The sequence below is a fragment of the Meriones unguiculatus genome, chromosome 19 (assembly GCF_030254825.1).
Source record: "Meriones unguiculatus strain TT.TT164.6M chromosome 19, Bangor_MerUng_6.1, whole genome shotgun sequence".
Lineage (NCBI taxonomy): Eukaryota > Metazoa > Chordata > Mammalia > Rodentia > Muridae > Meriones > Meriones unguiculatus.
The window spans coordinates 38,606,946-38,624,019 of NC_083366.1; the positions used below are offsets into that span (position 1 = coordinate 38,606,946).

The 17,074-nt window shown below is 43.6% G+C and overlaps 3 non-coding genes across 3 annotated transcripts; 2 read left to right on the forward strand and 1 right to left on the reverse strand.

The window, feature by feature from the left end:
- Positions 1-1,454: 1,454 nt before the first annotated feature.
- On the forward strand, positions 1,455-1,528 carry Trnat-cgu (transfer RNA threonine (anticodon CGU)). Its single transcript has one exon. It is a non-coding gene; the product is annotated as a tRNA-Thr (tRNA).
- A 10,063-nt stretch (positions 1,529-11,591) lies between these two features.
- Positions 11,592-11,663, reverse strand: Trnaq-uug (transfer RNA glutamine (anticodon UUG)). The gene has a single exon. It is a non-coding gene; the product is annotated as a tRNA-Gln (tRNA).
- A 5,046-nt stretch (positions 11,664-16,709) lies between these two features.
- Trnat-ugu (transfer RNA threonine (anticodon UGU)) lies at positions 16,710-16,783 on the forward strand. The gene has a single exon. It is a non-coding gene; the product is annotated as a tRNA-Thr (tRNA).
- The last annotated feature ends 291 nt before the right edge of the window (positions 16,784-17,074 follow it).

Sequence of the window (17,074 nt, forward strand, 5' to 3'; positions counted from 1 at the left end):
AAGGACTCTTCTCCTCTGGACTTAGTGAAAAGGGAAGTCTGAGCGTGGATTTCCCCTGCTTCTTGACTGCAGCTGCAGTGTGGCCTCAGCCGCTGCCCCTGAGATTTCTCATCCTGATGGGCTGTGAGTCCGTCCAACTGTGAGTCGCAGTGAGCCTTTCCTTCCTTAATTTGCTCTGTCAGCTATCTTGAGAAAAGTACTTTCTTTACCACTGACAAAATACCTGGCTCAAGTCAAAATGGGAAAGGTATATTTTGGCTCATGGTTCAAGGAGTATAGTCCACTATAGTAATTTGGGTGGCTGTTTCCGTCGTGAAGGGAAGGCGAAACTGCTCACATCTGAGCCGCTGACGAGAAAAGGGATGCCATTCTCCTTTCCCCCTTTTCACATCATCTTCAACCTCAGCCTAGGGGATGGTGCTACCTCCTTTGAGGTGAGTCTTCTTCCCTTAGTTAACCCTCTCTGAAAATGCCCCTCTCTAAAAGCACAGAGGTCCTTAACCCAGACAAGCTGACAATTAAAATGAACTGTCTCGGATGGAGTAGGAGCTGCTAAATTATTCACATACAAAAGAATAAAATTAGATCCCACACCACCCCTAAAAACGAATTAAAAAGGAGTCATGGACCTACCTGAATGTAAGAGTTAGAGCTGATCTGAAGTTACACCTAAACTTGTACATAAATATAATAATAATAATAATACACATTTTGTACAACGGCTTGAGCTTCCGCGGATTTTGGTATAGGCGGGGTTTTGGAACCAACTCCTCTGTAAAACACCCCAGAACTGAGTTTAGCTTCTCCAAGATTTAGCTTCTCCAAGAAAGGGTCCGTGTGAGAGCATCTCAGAGCAGCCACCAAAATGAGGAAAGCAGAGCGGGGAAAGAGCAGTTTGGGGATTTCTGACGCCTCTTTCCTAAGAGCGGGAGGACAGCCGTGAACTCTGAGGTTTGCATCCTAGAAGCATGGAGCGAGTGCCGGGAGGACGCTCCCTCCCTGAACCTTCTGCAGTCTGTTTGAAGTCAAGCCTGTTTGAAGATAAAGCGTTGCGTTTTATTTATTATTTTTTCAGTACTCAAGAGTGCTGTTTTCTATCCCGCCAGGAATAACACTGGTTTTGCTAAAACTCCTGACTGTGAGACTGGCGCTTGATGAACATCCAAGCACAGGGCGATTCTGCGTGGCCACAACTGGAAACTGGCCCAGCCTCACTCGGAGCGATAATCTCGCGGGCTCGCCTCGGGTGCCTGGCTTCCCGGCTTTCGGGAACTCTGTCCGAGCGGTTTACGAATAATCGAGTGTGTTCAAGTGTTTTGGTGTCCTGAAGGGAGCGCTTTTGTTTTGACCAGTGTTTATGTATCTAGACGACACATGAACAGTAAGTCCAGTTAGCACAGCTTTTTACCTAATGTACTCCGATTTGAGAAAAAAGAAGAGAGGGTCCTCCAGGTGGCTCCGTGGCTTAGTTGGCTAAAGCGCCTGTCTCGTAAACAGGAGATCCTGGGTTCGAATCCCAGTGGGGCCTTACCGCCATCTTTTCTTTGGAACCAGGCTGTTTGTCCAAACAAATTCTTGGCCTGAAATCATCTTTTTAGTTCTACTCTTTTGGAAGTTCAATCTCTTTGACCACTACTTCCACTGCCTCCAAAACAAACTCTTCAAGTTCTCTTAACGACATAGCACAGGGCTGAGAATTTCTAATAGAAAAGTCGAAGTGTTTCAATTTACCCCGTGTGAAGTATTTTGCTGAGTTTGAGAACTCTGTAAGTGGTCTAACCACAATAGATGAACACTAGTTGGAGCTCACTGGACGCTTTCCTAGGTGCATTTTGTGCCTTCTCTCCTGTGTGCTAAAATTACAGGAACACTCGCTGAAATAAGTGTCACCAGCTCACCTCACAGGTAAAGCAGAGGAGAGCGAAAAGGAGGTGATCTGCCCACATCTCACAGCCAGTATAATAATAAGGCTAGAATTTGAACCCAACGTGTTTTCTTGGTCCTAAACGCTACATCATTTCATTTGTAAAACTAACATCCATTTGCTTGGAACATTAATATTTAAAATTGAATGACAGATACGCTGATCCAGAAAGCCTTTTCTTGTGTATAAGCATACTCATACCCTCAAAAACTTAGATACATTTTTGCACGTTTTTCGGATTGTTCACTAATTTCTTTAAACTCTCGTGTGTCCATGGGCTAAAGAAAAAGCATCTTTGACAGCCACAAATCAAGAGCCAGTCACTAGGGCTGGGAAGACAGGATCCGTGCTTGGCGTGAGGACCTTGGTGACCTCTGTCTGGGTGAACAAGGTCGAAAATATTTCTAAAAAAAAAAAAAATCGCAAGTGAATATTTCAAAGCCTTTAGCTGATTTAAGAAAATATATCACTTTGCTCTTGTTTGGCAATGTTGAGCAGGAAACCAGGAGTCTCACAAGTGTTAAAAACTGGGTGATAAGAGGCACAGTCAAGGAAAGCGAGGCTCAAGACCAGCACGTCGAATCCACAAAGCTGTATTTCTGGATGAGACGAGACTGACAAGAGTACCGGAAGGAATTCTTTGCAGCACACAAACTCTCCTACAGCTTGCCTCAGTGCAAGACACACATTGAGCTATTTAAAAAAAAAAAAAATTGTATTTACCTCCGATTTAGGGGAAAGTTAGAAACCTTTGTACCCAAAGGAGATAAAACGTGACTTGGGAGGAAAGGGGTAGAAGTTCCTTACATAGTAAGGAATTATGTAACACAATGTTTCAGGCAGTGGTAAAGGGACTTATGGAGTTTAGGAGAACATATAAAAGGGATTTGCTTTAAGCAGATGTTACTGTTTGAATGTGAAGTTTTCCTCCACAGATCTTATGTTCTTACTGTGTCTCCAACTGGCGACACTTTTTAAGGAAGGGCCTGGATGGAGGAAGCGGGTCACAGAGTTCGGATGGTGACGTTCGTAGCCCAGCCATGCTTCCTGTCCTGCCCTGTCTAGCTGAAATGTGAGCAAAATAACTAACGTACTAGGAGCACCAGAGAAGGAGACACGTTAGCTGCACAGAAAGAACAGTGTAGAAAAAAAAAAAAGGCAGAGTGTGAAATTGAGCGAGAGGGAACCCGGCAAAGTGCGTGGGATTGAAACATTCTCTGCTAGAGCAAGAACAAATGGCAAACAAGATGAGCCATGAGGAGGCAAGGAAAAAAAAAGACATCACCGCAACCAGGCTTTTAAAGGGCGTGTTGGAGGATTTCAGCCTATCCCAAGAGCAACCAAGCAGACATGAATACACATTAGTTTCAACATATTACCAGCCAGGGAAAATACTGTGATGCTTGAGATTTGTTCCTCTAGGTTTCCCTTTTCTCTGTTTTCGAAAGTAGATTCATACTTAAATCAAAAGAACAGGTTGAAAGCAGTATAACCAGAAGAACAGAGGGTGTACAGAAAGGACATAATCAAAAGGAGTTGGCATCAAGTGGGACAGGGAAAATGCCCCCAAATTGGCAGTCTTCTTTCTTGTTAACTTCCAAGGGATAGCAGCTCAGAAGAGACTTGTTTGTAAGGCATTTAAAGTGTAAACTTTTGAAGGAAAACTAAACAATTACATCCACTGCTTTTGCCTAGTAATAGCTCCATAAGCGTAAATTCCATCTGCTTCCTCTCCTAAACCAACACGAATGAAATTACTAATATTTCAATAAGCAGTTAGTTGTAAAAACTAGGAGCTCTTGAACATGTTAGCTGATCTATTTCTTTTTTTGTTTTGTTTTGTTTTTGTTTTTTTTTGAAACAGGGTTTCTCTGTGTACCTTTGGCTGCCCTGGAACTTGCTCTGTAGACCAGGCTGGCCTCAATTCACAAATCCGCCTGCCTCTGCCTCCCAAGTGCTAGAATTAAAGGCTTGTGCCACCATCGCTTGGCCCTTTCTTTTCTTTTGTAATAGAACGTCTTGTATTTATTCTCTGAAAATTTCATGCATGGTGTCCTAGTTAGTGTTTATCTCCACACAACCCAGAGTCACCTGGAAAGAGGAAACCTCAATAGAAGAATTGCCTCCATCAGATTGGATTGTGGCCTTGTCTGAGAGATTGATTGACAGTTGATATGCGAAGGTCCAGCCCACTAGGGAGCAGTGGTCAGGAGGGTTTGGGTAGGACAAGAAACCTGGCTGGGCTTGACCCAGAAGCTAGCCAGTAAGAAGTGGTCATTCGTGGCTTCTGCTTCAGTCTCTGCTTGAGTTTCTGTCCTGAGCTCCCTCAATAATGGGCTGATCTGAAGTGTAAACTGAAATGGTGTTTTATCCCAGGAGGAGAAAGCTGGTTAGAACACCTGCCAACAATGTGCCCCCCTCATATTCACCCAACTACCTGCTCTCACACTTTCAAGGCACCCCAGTACATTCCACCCCCCTTATGTCTCCTCCCACCTTTTTCTGACTGGGTAGCCCTCGATGGCCTGGAACTTGTTGCATAGAACAGAGATGTGCCTGCCCCTTCATCCTGAATTCAAGGGATTACAGAGGTATGACACCATGCCCCTAGCCTATCCTTTCTGTAGTTGTTTGAGACAAATTCTCACTCTTGTAGGCCACACTGGCCTTGAACTTGTGCTGCTCTTGCCTCAGCCTCACAGAGAGCAAGGCTTACAGGTATGCGCCACCGTGCCTGATTCTCCCCAGACCACACCTTCGCACACAGCAACAACAGCTGAATCCAGTTAGTGCCGCCTGTTGGAACGCTGAATGGTCTCGGGCAGGCCTTGTGCCAAGTAACTCATAAAATAACTCAGAAAGTAACTCGTAAAATCGTGAGTGCAATGCTTGTGTCACATCAGGAGACAGCATTTATTTCACATCACTGACCCCATCACCTGGCTCCTACTTTGGGGAGGGGTGTGGTGTGGGTATAGATACCCCATCATTTGTTTCCTTAATGATGTTCGTTCTGACTGGGATAGGATGGAATTTCAAAGTAGTTTTAGTGTGCATTACCCAGAAGGCTGTGGATGCCGAACATCTTAACTTTTTTATACTAGCCATTTGTATTCCTTCCTTTGAGAAGTCTGCTCAGTTCTATAGCCCACAGTTCTGATCTGGTTGTTTCTTGAGTTCTTTGCATATTCTTGATGCTAACCTTTTGTCATATATGTAGAAGACAAACATTTCCCCATTCTGTGAGTGCTTCTTCAGTCGCTGACTGTTTCCTAGACAGACAGAAGGGCAAATGAAGTCTGGTCACAGTCTGTCTCTAGAGCTGTGGGTTGGAGGTCTAAAGAAGTTATCGCAATGTTCCAGTTGGTAAAAGCCTCTTTTCCTTTTGCAGCTTTTTAGTACAGCTATTTTCTAAAGGCGGATTCTGACTTCCTTGTGTTGAAGCAATAGGATTGAGAGAGACCAACCCCATGCTGTTAAAAAGTAATGACAAAAAGAACGCATGGAGGGCTAGGGAGGGGTCAGACCTTAAGCACATGCTCTACATTGAGCTGAACCCCATATTGGTCCCGCTTACATTCTTTTAAAAATTTCCTTTTTAAAAGCTCTTTTATTACTTCAAAAAATATATATATGTAATTTTAAATGAAAATATAATTACATCATTTCCTCCCTTTTTGTTCCTCCCTCCCACTTCTTTCATGTACTATCCTATTCTCCCTCAAATTCATGGCCTCTTTTTCTTTGTTATAATTACTTGACATATTCAGTTGCGTAGATATATAAAACCTGCCGAGTCTGTTTAGTGTTTGTATGTATATAACTTCAAGGATGAGCATTTGGCTTGGATAACCAATTAAGTAGCTCATCCCTGGAGATAACGAATTCTCCCTTTCTTAGTAGCCTGCAGAAATAAGGAATGTAAAAGGGACTATGGCAGGGTGAGGTAGGTGGAGTCCTAGAGAGGGAATAGTAGGGGGGGTTTGGGGGGGGCTAGGCAGTGAGTGGGGAGGGAAGCCAATACAGAAGGAGGGTAAGGAGAAAGGATATAATGCTAAGAATGTTTGAAAAGCCATAAGAAATCATAGTAATTTTGTATTCACCTAAAATTACATTATATATCTATATTTAAATGAAATTATGCCATGTGCTGATAATCTTGTCCCTAAGAGCCATAGACAAAAACTCCAATACCAGGAATGAAAAGTTTTTCTTTTGAGTTGTTGGTCTGGAGAGTCAACGAGACCCCCAAAACAATACTGCTTTTGCCCTTGGTTGCCTCCCAAAAATGGAAGGTAAATATCTACTGCTGAACACACCATACCCTTTGGACGCATGGCTCAGAGAATCTGAGCTGGGTCTGACCTGAAAACCTCCTCCCTGAGGATTAGAGTTCATAGTACCAGAAGTTGCTCTACAAGCTGCGGTGGGAGGGAAGCGAACAATAGTCCTACCCAATGTGAAGCCTATTAATCACAGCAAAGGCCAGAAGAGCAAAGCTATCCCTAAAGATGCAATGGTGCCACTCCTATCTCAGTGGTAACCAACTGCTCTCTGATTGGATGTCAGGCCTGCGCAACAGGAGGGAGAACATTTATATCATTCTTCCATGTAAGTGCACTATTTCCAAAACTACGGAGGAAACGGCATTAACTGTTTTTTTGCTCTGCTGCTTCTGAAGAGTGAAGGCTGCTGGGATATTTCACAGCTACGAGACCCTGAAAAGGCTTCTAGCAGACTCACTCACCACATTTTCTTCTTTCTGTCTGCGCCGCTCCCAGGAAAACCTAAAATGCAGTGCTGAAGACCAGCAGTAGGAGAGCTGCTGAAGAAATTTGGTTCCGGATGGAAGGTGAGCCTGAGTGGAATAAACCGGCAAACTGGAATGAAATGAGAAGAACAGAAGGTATCAGTTGTACACATCCGCATATCTGCCGCCCACAGCACGTTCGTCTGGAAAGGTGAAGGTCGTCTTCTGTCCCAGCTCTGCGCTTTGGTTGAGGAATTGGCTCGTCCTCTTCAGGTCGGCTGCTTGGCCCCCACAGTGGTGTTGGGTTGGAGGGACTTTTGAGAGGTGGAAAGTAGTGCAAACATGAGCTCTTTGGTGTGGTCTTCACATGAATCCTGTGGGGAGAACCACGCCTGAGCCTTACCCGGTGGTTTACAAATATTTTTCTGCATTCTCTGTCTTGTGTCTTCATTCTGTTTGCTGCTACATTTGCTGTGTAGCTACTTTTGCATTTGGGTGCATTCCTGTTTGTTCCTGATTCTGTTGTTGCTTGTGCAAATGAACGTCATGGAACATTCCCCATGTTTTCTTCCGATAGTTTCACCGTTTGAGATAGTCCTTTCTATCAAAGGTAGTTAGCTTGGAAAGAACTCCTGAACCTTTCCCCTTTGCACTGATTAAGCAGTCTTTATCAGATAGTGAGGTAGATCTTTCACCAATGGGATGAGACACAGTCACTTCTGTGTCAGGGAAAATGTTGGATGGTGTCTTGGTCAGAAGTGTCAGATCCTCTGAAGCTGTGGTTATAGACAGCTGTGAGGGACCTGACAGGGGTGCTGGGAACCAAACTCCGGTCCTCGGGAAGAGCAACAAGTGCTTTTAACCTCTGGACAATTGCTCCAGCTATAGAAAACTGTTTTTCATCAATAAGTTTTTTCTTCATAAGGAGAATCCTGCCTGGATATAAGACTTCAGATCCTGCCTTAACTCAACAATACAATGATTGTCTGAAGCCCAGAGAGACACACCTGGTGTGTCAGATGATGGTTAAATGGGAAAGTTCTACTGCAGGCCTCAGGCTGATAGTATTTCTTTTTAATCTCTTGTTTCGTTAGAAAACTTAAGCCCTGCTTGCACATTCAAATGATGTACCTGATGGTCACAAAGCTATTAGGTCAGGCACAGAGGAAGGCAAGAATAAATGGTTGTTAAGTGAATTTAAGGTGGCTCAAGATAGTATGACGCTGGACTTTTAGCATTCGGAACAGCCACAGTCACTGAAGTTCTATGGTGGTAATCAGCCTTGCGGAAGGTTCAGTGGAAAGCACAAGTTCTTTCCTGGAACTGTTGCTCACATCTCCTCTTCCTTCTTCCTTTCATCCATCCCTCTTTTTCTTTCTTCTTTTTCACCGTTGCTGTTTTAGTGATCAGACCCACTTAGGTTTGATCCCATTTAGGTGAATACTCTGCCGCTGAGCTATGTGTCCAGCTCCAGCATTTTCTTAGTTGCTTTTTCAGATACTACTAATGAAGGGACCAAGCAGCTGTGCTGCCTTGACAGGCTTCGTAAGATACTGTGGGCCTCAGTTTCTGTTTCCTGGGAATGTTCCCACAGTTGCTTAGACCCTGTTTCTATTCTCAGAACACGAAACGATAGTTCATGGAAATGAGATACAATCACTCAATAACCTCCCTGAAAATCAGAAACAATAATCTAGTAACCGCCTTGAAAAGTCCCCAAGCACTTGACCCATCAAATTAAAGGTGAGTTAGAAACTTTTGCTTAGCTAGTAAAAATGCTATTGTTACCTGGGTACTTTCTGTTAGCACTCTTCGTTACCTGGGCACACCTTGTTGCTTGGACACTCCGTGAAGTCCCCCACCAACCTCGATCAGCCCCAACCAATCAGTTTATGACAAGCTTGCTTCTGCTAAGTGAGCACCAGTCATGTGACTGAAAGCCCTGGTCCTCGCTCAAACCAAAACAAAAACTCAGCTTTGCAGCTGCTGGGGGCTCCCTCCCTAACCCACTGAGTTGGACGTCGGACCGTGGAGAGTCCGAGCTTAAGCCGGAAGTAAAGGCTCTTTGTTCTTGCGGACATGGTCGGTTCCCTAGTGGTCTTTGGGGTCTTTGCAATCTGGGCACAACACTGCTAAACAGAAACACTATCATCCTGTTAAAGTACATTTCATGTCTTTCAACTTTATTGAATTCACACGTTCAGACAGCTCTTCACTGGAATCATTAGCAAATAGTTTCTATTTCTTTGTTTTTTTTTTTTTAATAAAAATTGTGGTACTGGGGATTGAAAGACATTTTTCTTTCTTTTTTTTCATGTTTTTTTTTTCTTTTTTAAAAAATTGCCTATATCTTTATTTTATTTTTTAAAAACTTTTATTACTTACACTTTATTTACTTTGTACCGCCCATAAGCCCCTCCCTCCTCCTCTCCTAATCCCACCTTCCCTCCCCCTTCTTCACACATGCCCCTCCCCAAGTCCACTGATAGGGGAGGTCCTCTCCTTCCTTCTGATCTTAGTCTATCAGATCTCATCAGGAGTGGCTGCATTGTCATCTTCTGTGGCCTGGTATTTATCCTTCCTTCCTTCCTTCCTTCCTTCCTTCCTTCCTTCCTTCCTTCCTTCCTTTCTTTCTTTCTTTCTTTCTTTCTTTCTTTCTTTCTTTCTTTCCTTCCTACCAGGATTCTTTCATTATTATTATTTTTCCTCTTGCCTGGCTACCAGAGGCTGAGACTTCCAACACTACGATAAAAAGAATTGGTGAGAGTAAGCTCAGTGTCTTGACCTTAACATGGGGAAAAGCCATTTAAGCTGTCCTCATTGAGTGTGACATTTACAAAGGCTGTGTCACCTACGGCTGCCTCTCCTTTGTTGAGAAGTTTTTGTTTGATTCTTTGTTTTAAAGTCATGCAAGGACACTGAATTCCATCAGGTGATTTTGTTTGTTTGTTTGTTTGTTTAAATTGAGATGATCATAAGATCTTTGTCTTTTACTTTATTATTGGGTTGTTACCTTAATTGTTTTGGACAAGTTTGAGAGTCTGCTTTCATTTTTTTAGGAAACTGGCTACCAATAATTTGTCTAGATGTCTATTCCTGACATCTTCTTTGAAAAGCCGACCACATCCTAAACCCTTAGTTGGATTTGAGAGAAGTATCAAAATGTATCCCAAATAGTGTTAAACACGAAAGATGGCTGTATTCAAGGGTACTGCAGAAGGGGAGAAAGACTGTGGTAGATCCCAATAGAACAGGAGCAGCTGCGGGTTCACAGCCAATGGTGGGGTAAGAAAATTCCTAAGATGATTTCGATTAGATACCAAGGTCAGAGAAAGAGAAGCCTAATTAGACATGGACAGCACTTAGGCTGGATTCTTGTTGAAAGTTGGCTTGCCGTGATGAGTTGAGGAGAGGGGTCGAAGAAGTGTGCATCCTTGTAACCACAATGCCCCCATCCCATTCACAAGTAATTCTCTCAGCTTCTCAAAGGAATATGAAAGTCTGGGACATGTGAGGCAGCAAGAGAAAAGCATCCATGTGTGCTCCCAGGCTCTCTGTGGCTGAGCTGCCACTTGGATTTAGGAACTTCGTAAGTCAAGGCTTTTCTGTCCTGTTAATTTGAAGGTTTTTTTTTTTTTTTTTAAAGTCTGAGTTATTAGACTTGAACTAGGACAGTGGATGCTTGATAGATTGGATTGTAATAATCACACAGTTCAATTATCATTTAGTTCTTGAAAATGGATCCTTTTGTTTCTGTCATTTCATAAAATTTCAGGGAGATGCTTGGGTCCTTGAGGTCTGTTTGAAGAGTCACTTTGGTTGCAAGAATGCCTGGAATTACAAGCATCCCATGCATGGCAGGGGGTGGAGGGATGCTGCCGGGCCATTCGGAAAAGAGAGTTCTTTGAAGAGCTCATCCAAGTAGCATCAACAAAGCGGAAGACTTTGTCGGTCTGCTGAGGCAACACCACAAGAAAAAAAAAGTCATTTCCCCCTGCAGTTAAATTAGTCTCATCACCGTCCACACAACGTAAGTACAACCACCACAGAAATCCGGGTGATTTGTTTTCACAAGGTTAGGGAACAGAGTGTTACAGCTTCTCTGTAACTACTGGTAAGTAACTCATAATTCCAGTTAACCAAGTATTTATAGCTTATTGGGCTCAACTTGCTTTCCCGTTATATATATATATTATATATAATATAATATATATTATATATAATATAATATATATTATATATAAAATATATAATATTTTATATATAAAATTAAAACATAGAAGAGCATCTGAAAATATATCGCCAGGTTTAAAGTTTGGGTTTTAGATAAGTGTGGTGGCCCATTGCCTGCAATTCCAGAACTTTGGAGATGGAGGCCACAGCAGCTTACATAAAACCTTGTCTCAAAAAAAAAAAAATCCAAACAACAAAACAAAAACATAAACAGCCAGATAGTGGTTTCTTCCTTCTTCGGTTCCTGTCCCGCTGAGGGAATTCTTTCTTCCCGCTCCCCGATGACAGTCTATTAGCTCATTCCTAGGCTACAGGAAGGGATAGCAGCAGTGTCTTCACTGGGGAACCTGGGGGAGGCTCAGTTTCAGAGCCAGGCGCCTGCCCCTGGCACAGGCATCCCAGCTCCTGCTGTGGCTCCAGCCGGTGGGAGATGAGGTTTTTCCGCTTGGGAACACAAACGAGGAAAAAAGCAGGAGCGAGCAGGGCTGAGGAGGTCCTGAGCAGTCACAGGAAGGTTTCCCCACAGCTATTGGGGTTTCTCCACCCGGGAAGGAGTTTTCCTCCGGAGCTTGTCACCTTTGTATTTTGAGAGTCACATGTCACCGTGGGGTAGAGGAACAAGTTTTTCCACATTTAGACCGCAGGCTGGAAACTATAAAAGGTCCTTTATAAAAGAGCTTCTGCAGGTCCCACCGAGATTTGAACTCGGATTGCTGGATTCAAAGTCCAGAGTGCTAACCATTACACCATGGGACCGACAAAAGATGTCGAAAATGTAATCAGAGTTGTGGAACTTTGTTGGAACCGTACCCTGGAGGAGTTTAGATCAAGTTTCAGTTTTGACAAAGCTGTTTTTTCCCTCCCTGGGGAAACGGGGCAACTCATTAGCTGTAATGGAAATCTGGAGAACACAGCAAGGCTAGACTTCTATTTAAGAGGGCTGAGTCTTGGGCCGTTTAGGATCTGTGTAAAAGAAAGGACAGACAACAACGCAAAATTAGATGCTATCATTCTGAAGCCACTGTGATGTATGGGGATAAAACTGGAGCAAAGATCCCCTGCCGAGTCTCAGGTAACACGGACGTTTGCAAATTTTACGAAAACACTTTTCAGATAGAGCTACCTCTGCTTAGGCCGCGGAAAGGGCCCCTCGGATGAGAAATTTTGACACTTAACACTCTAGAGAAATATCACACCAGCGTGTGATTTGACAGAGTCTATGAAAAGAATCTCCCTGTGCGGGAGGGATGGTTCAGTAGTTAGGAACTTGCTCTTGTTGGGGACCGGGGTTTCAGTTGGCAGCCTCCACCGCCTTTAACTCCAGAACCAGGGCGTCTGACGCCCCCTTCTGGTCTCCACGGGCGCTGCACACATGCGAAAACATTCAGGCAACAGACAGGCACACACATACAGACCAAAAACTGAATTTAAACATAATCTAAGTCGGCTTTTTTTTTTCCCCCTAAAAATTGTCCAGGACTATTTTTTTTTTTAATGTATGTTTAAGAAGAGTCATTGCAGCCCTACAAAGTTGGATCTGTTTAACTGCCACAAACAAAACAAAACAAACAAACAAACAAAAAAAAACGAAAACAAAAACTTGACAGTTGTGTGTGCTACTTGATGGGTTGGGAGTTTGGGGAACAGAGATTTAAGCTTAATCAAACAAGACACCGTTACTGTTGAATTGTTTTGCTTTTGTTTAATTTTTTAATTTTTATTTATTTATTTTTTTCTGAATTGTTAAGAACAGTATGAAGGAGAATTTCTGGGAAGAAGCTGAGTCTGCCACAGTTGATTGTCAGTGACGTGGGAAGATAGGAATGCCGCCAGCCCAGAGCCTAATTACAGTTTATCCTGCGCTGTCGCTGGCCCTCTAAAGAGTGATGGCCTGCCCACCTATGTTGTGGACTAATAGATAAACACCAATTGGAATCCATCGATTTACCAAAACCCCATTTCGACAAGCTGAAGGGCCAAGGATGCTCTCAGCCGGCATCCGTCGCTGTGAGATGGGCTGTAACTCATCTCTCTGGGGTTTCCACGCGTGTATTGGAAAAGTGCCTTGACCTAAAGCTTGCTCTGTTCGGTTAGTATGAAGCTACATTGTTCCTCATTGGAACATGGAATTTGGGGTGATCTAAATACTATATTCCAAGGCCATGGTCATAATTAGCTTTGGAATAAACTATCTCATCTCCTTTGAGGTGAGAGCTGTGATTTTTTTTTTTTGTCAATAATGGTATTATATTTTGTAAGTCGTAACATATGCAATATATATTCACTTGAAAATAGGTTGGAGAGATATCCATCAAATTCTTGGCTTCATCCTGAAGATGAAGTAACTTTTAACATTTTGCTGTGCTTGTGGTATTTGACTTTTGTATTTTTTTTGCAAGTATATATCAATTTGGTAATTACAATAAAAATCTATGAAAAGCAATATCCCTCAGTAGGAGACTTCCTTATAAGTCACTGTTGACTGGCTACTGTGCAAATTATGGCTGTGATTACACCATGCAGAATGTGGAAGAGCTAGAGGAGCACAAAGGATGGGTATTGCATGTTAACCATGCTCAGGAAAATGAAGAGGAAGGTCTGTCTCCTCTTGATGATATGAGGACATGAACAAAATATTTACATGTAATTGAATTGGGTTTAGTGACCATTCAGTCCCCGGCCTCATAAGAATCTATTTAAAGAAAAATGTAGGATTATTCAAAACTTCCCAAATTAAAGATGCAGAAATATGAATAATCAACATAGAGACTGAGGAAGGGAGAGAGAGAGAGAGAGAGAGAGAGAGAGAGAGAGAATTCCTAACTGGTTAAGAAGAAAGTCCTTAAACAAGTATTAATTGTGGAAATCTTGATTCTTAGCCGGTGAGAGACTTTAACCAGACTTCTGGGCTAAAGTTTCTTTTCCCTTCTCAGGCTCCCTTAATCTTCAGTCTCTGTCTTGCCTCACATGCAGACTTGTTAGTTTTCAGGAGCCAGGTTCCCACAGATCCGTTCACAGGGGGAGCTTACCGTGTTTCCTATCTGTAAATTGAGAGAGTGGACCAATTTTGCTTGATAGATGGCGACTAAGAAAAAGAACAGTGGCCCCACGGAAGCCACCTCTGCATTGCTCGGCTGAATTGTGGATCTTTGTTATCAGTTGAGTAAGTTGGACATTACTATGTGATAAGAAGAATCTTTTATACCCCTTTGCTGTTTTGAAGCCTGGTAGGCAATTTCAGCCTCTAGGATTAACCTCATCTTTATGAATAATTCTGATATTGTGAACAAAAGTAAAAGTTACTTTAAGCAATATTATTTTCCTGACAATTCAAATTCTGATTTGTGTTTATTCAATATGCTCAGCAGTTCAAAGAAAAGTGCATGTACTCTTCGATTGAAGGCCTTGAGTATGGTGCCCCTATCGCTGTGTGCTGCAGAAAGTAGAAAGAGAATGGTCACCATGCACATTTTGATCCCTTGCTAAAAGTCTTGTGGATACATACTGCTCTCATCCTAATTAGTCATCTAGTTTGCCTTGCCCAATTTTCTTAGGTAAAGCAAAGGAGCACACTGTGGTCTGCAAACACGAGATCGAATAAAAAAACCCATCAACTCATTTTCTGAAACCGACTCATAAAATTCAAGGAAAACCACTCATGCCCTGATGGCATCCATAGATTTGGGAATCTGCATTTCCTGATCACCCACATGACATAGGATCGTAAGAGTGTTTATATGCTGAGTAGAGGAGGAAGAGGGACAGCCACTAAGGCAGAGCCGCTAACTTCATCTTTTGCCTGATAAGATGGGTCATACCTACAGGGGTATTTCATGTACCCACGCCTAGGTGACTTGCAGACGTATTTTGTTACATAATTTCAGCGTTAAAATTTTAGTGAGTCAGTGTACCTTTTGTTCAGATCTGACAGGGGTTATCCTGAAAGCCAAAGAGACAAGGAAAGAGAATATCGTGGGAGAACTGAAGTGGTGGAGGAAAGGCGGAAGAGTTCTGTAGAGGACAAGTGAGAAGCAAGCTTTATGATCAACAGCAAGAATATTCTGGAACGGATAACAAGTTCCGACTCTTCAAACTGCAGAACCATTCCAAAGCAAAAGAGATAAAACTAAACTTATGACAAAACTATCGCAGTGCTAAAGAGATGTTCATGTGGTGGTAAAGGAAACAGCAAACAACCGTGATTTATGGCAGAATAAAATGTTTTCAGACTCTTCATGAGAGATGTGACAACAATAAGCTTTTACTGAAAACAACTGGCCCTCCAAGCATTTCATTTATTCTGTTGTGACCCCTCAGTACCACAGAGATCAGAGGCTTGGTCTATATCTGGTTGCTCTTTTTCAGCTTTGGCCAAGTATTTTTCCACTTGCGTTTCTGCTGCAGTTGTTGTGAAAAAAACCTGCCCCAGGGCTACAGGGTTAGATCGCATCTAACAAAAAAGAACCCGGAGGAGCGAAAAGGAAAAGCTGAGCTCAGTAAAAGGGTTATAGGTCAAGTAGCAAGTGTGGGAAGTCTCAACCCATGTTCACCATAAAACAATGTCAGGGATCATGTAGGACTATTTTATGCTCTGTAAGGGCCATGCTTCTGCCTCAGCTCCCCGGTTGCTGGAATTATAGCTATGCACCTCTGCAGAAATCAGTTCACCTTTGCAGAATCGATGCTCGTGTGTGCAAGACTACAAGTTTAAAGCCAGCACTTTCCACACAGACGGGGAGGGGAACACAGAGAAAAGAATGAGTTTTTGCAAACGGAACCCCTGGCTGCTCAGTGCAGTTGACCGTTACCAGAAACATTTGCTGCCTCTTCTTGGGCGAGATTACGCTGCCCACTGCACAGCCGTCGGCCGAGCCACTTAGACTCCTGCTGGGACAGAGAAATGTACACAGAATTGACGCAGTAGCGTTGGCTGAAAACCTCAGACTGTCCTTATTGTGCCCCCGCTATGACTAACCCTGTGAGTCCCCCTGGCGACCACCGGAAAGTTTCTGTTAAACTCTCTCTCTGTCTGTTTAAACTTTATTGTCTGCTCCTAATTCTGAAAGCACAGCCTTCCTATACATTAGCTGACTTGATAAAGGAGTCACCTAATCTTTGGGTAGTTTTAAGAGCAACGAAGGGATTTTAAAAAGAAAAGACGCGTCAGGATTTAAACAAGTAACCAGCACATTTCCCCCGGCGTTTGAAGAAGATAGGCAGGGAGTGACGGCTCAACGCTGGTAACTCCACCACCCAGGGCAGAAGAATCGCCCCGATCTGGAGGCGAATCTGAGCTCCAAAGTGCGGTCGTGTCTCAGACACAACAAAGCAAGACGAAAAGAAGTCAATTAGTTAAACGTGCAGAACAAAACAAAACAAAAACCGCGATCAAACGGGAAAGACGGAAAATGATACAAGGGGAATAATGTTCCCCTGCACTTGGGATTCATCCATGTCTCGTCCCCAAAACCCTGGGGCGAGGGTTCAGAGAGTGTGTTTCTGCGGGCGTGGGAGCTGTCCCGCGCTGTGTCCTCCGGCTTTCCCGGGCTCGCCTCTGCGGCAGCAGGAGCTGAACGAAGGCTGAGCGTCTCCACAGGCCTTTGCTACTCCCGGTCCTTCTCAAGGGCAGTCCACGTGAGTAATACACGGTAGATTGAAATTAGATCTACGAGAAAAGAAAAAAAAAAAAGACCCTTCTCCTTCCCCCCCAAAAAAAACCCATTTAAACTATTTTAAAACAAATAGAGAGCGTGACCCTCAGAAATTAAATAGAGGTCTATTTTCAGCCACTGTACAGCAGTTGGCTCCATGGCTTAGTTGGTTAAAGCGCCTGTCTTGTAAACAGGAGATCCTGGGTTCGAATCCCAGTGGGGCCTGCTGAGGTTGCTCTCTTTTCTTTATTGAACGTTTCCAGTCCTGTTGGATGCGCGAAGGGAAACGTTCTCCGGAAGGTGCCTTCGTGAACACGGTGGGATTAGGGAGAACAGGCCTAGACCCCCGCAGGCCCTCTTCTCAGCCAGGAACAGAGGAATACAATTTACCACGCCGAGAAGGAGGGCGGACGTGCCCAAAGCCCCGCGGGCTCGTTCCTGGCGCGGGCCCTCCCCGCGCACGGCGGCCGGGCAGTGGCGAGGGGCGCGGGGCTCCTCGGCTGGGGTTCCAGGGCA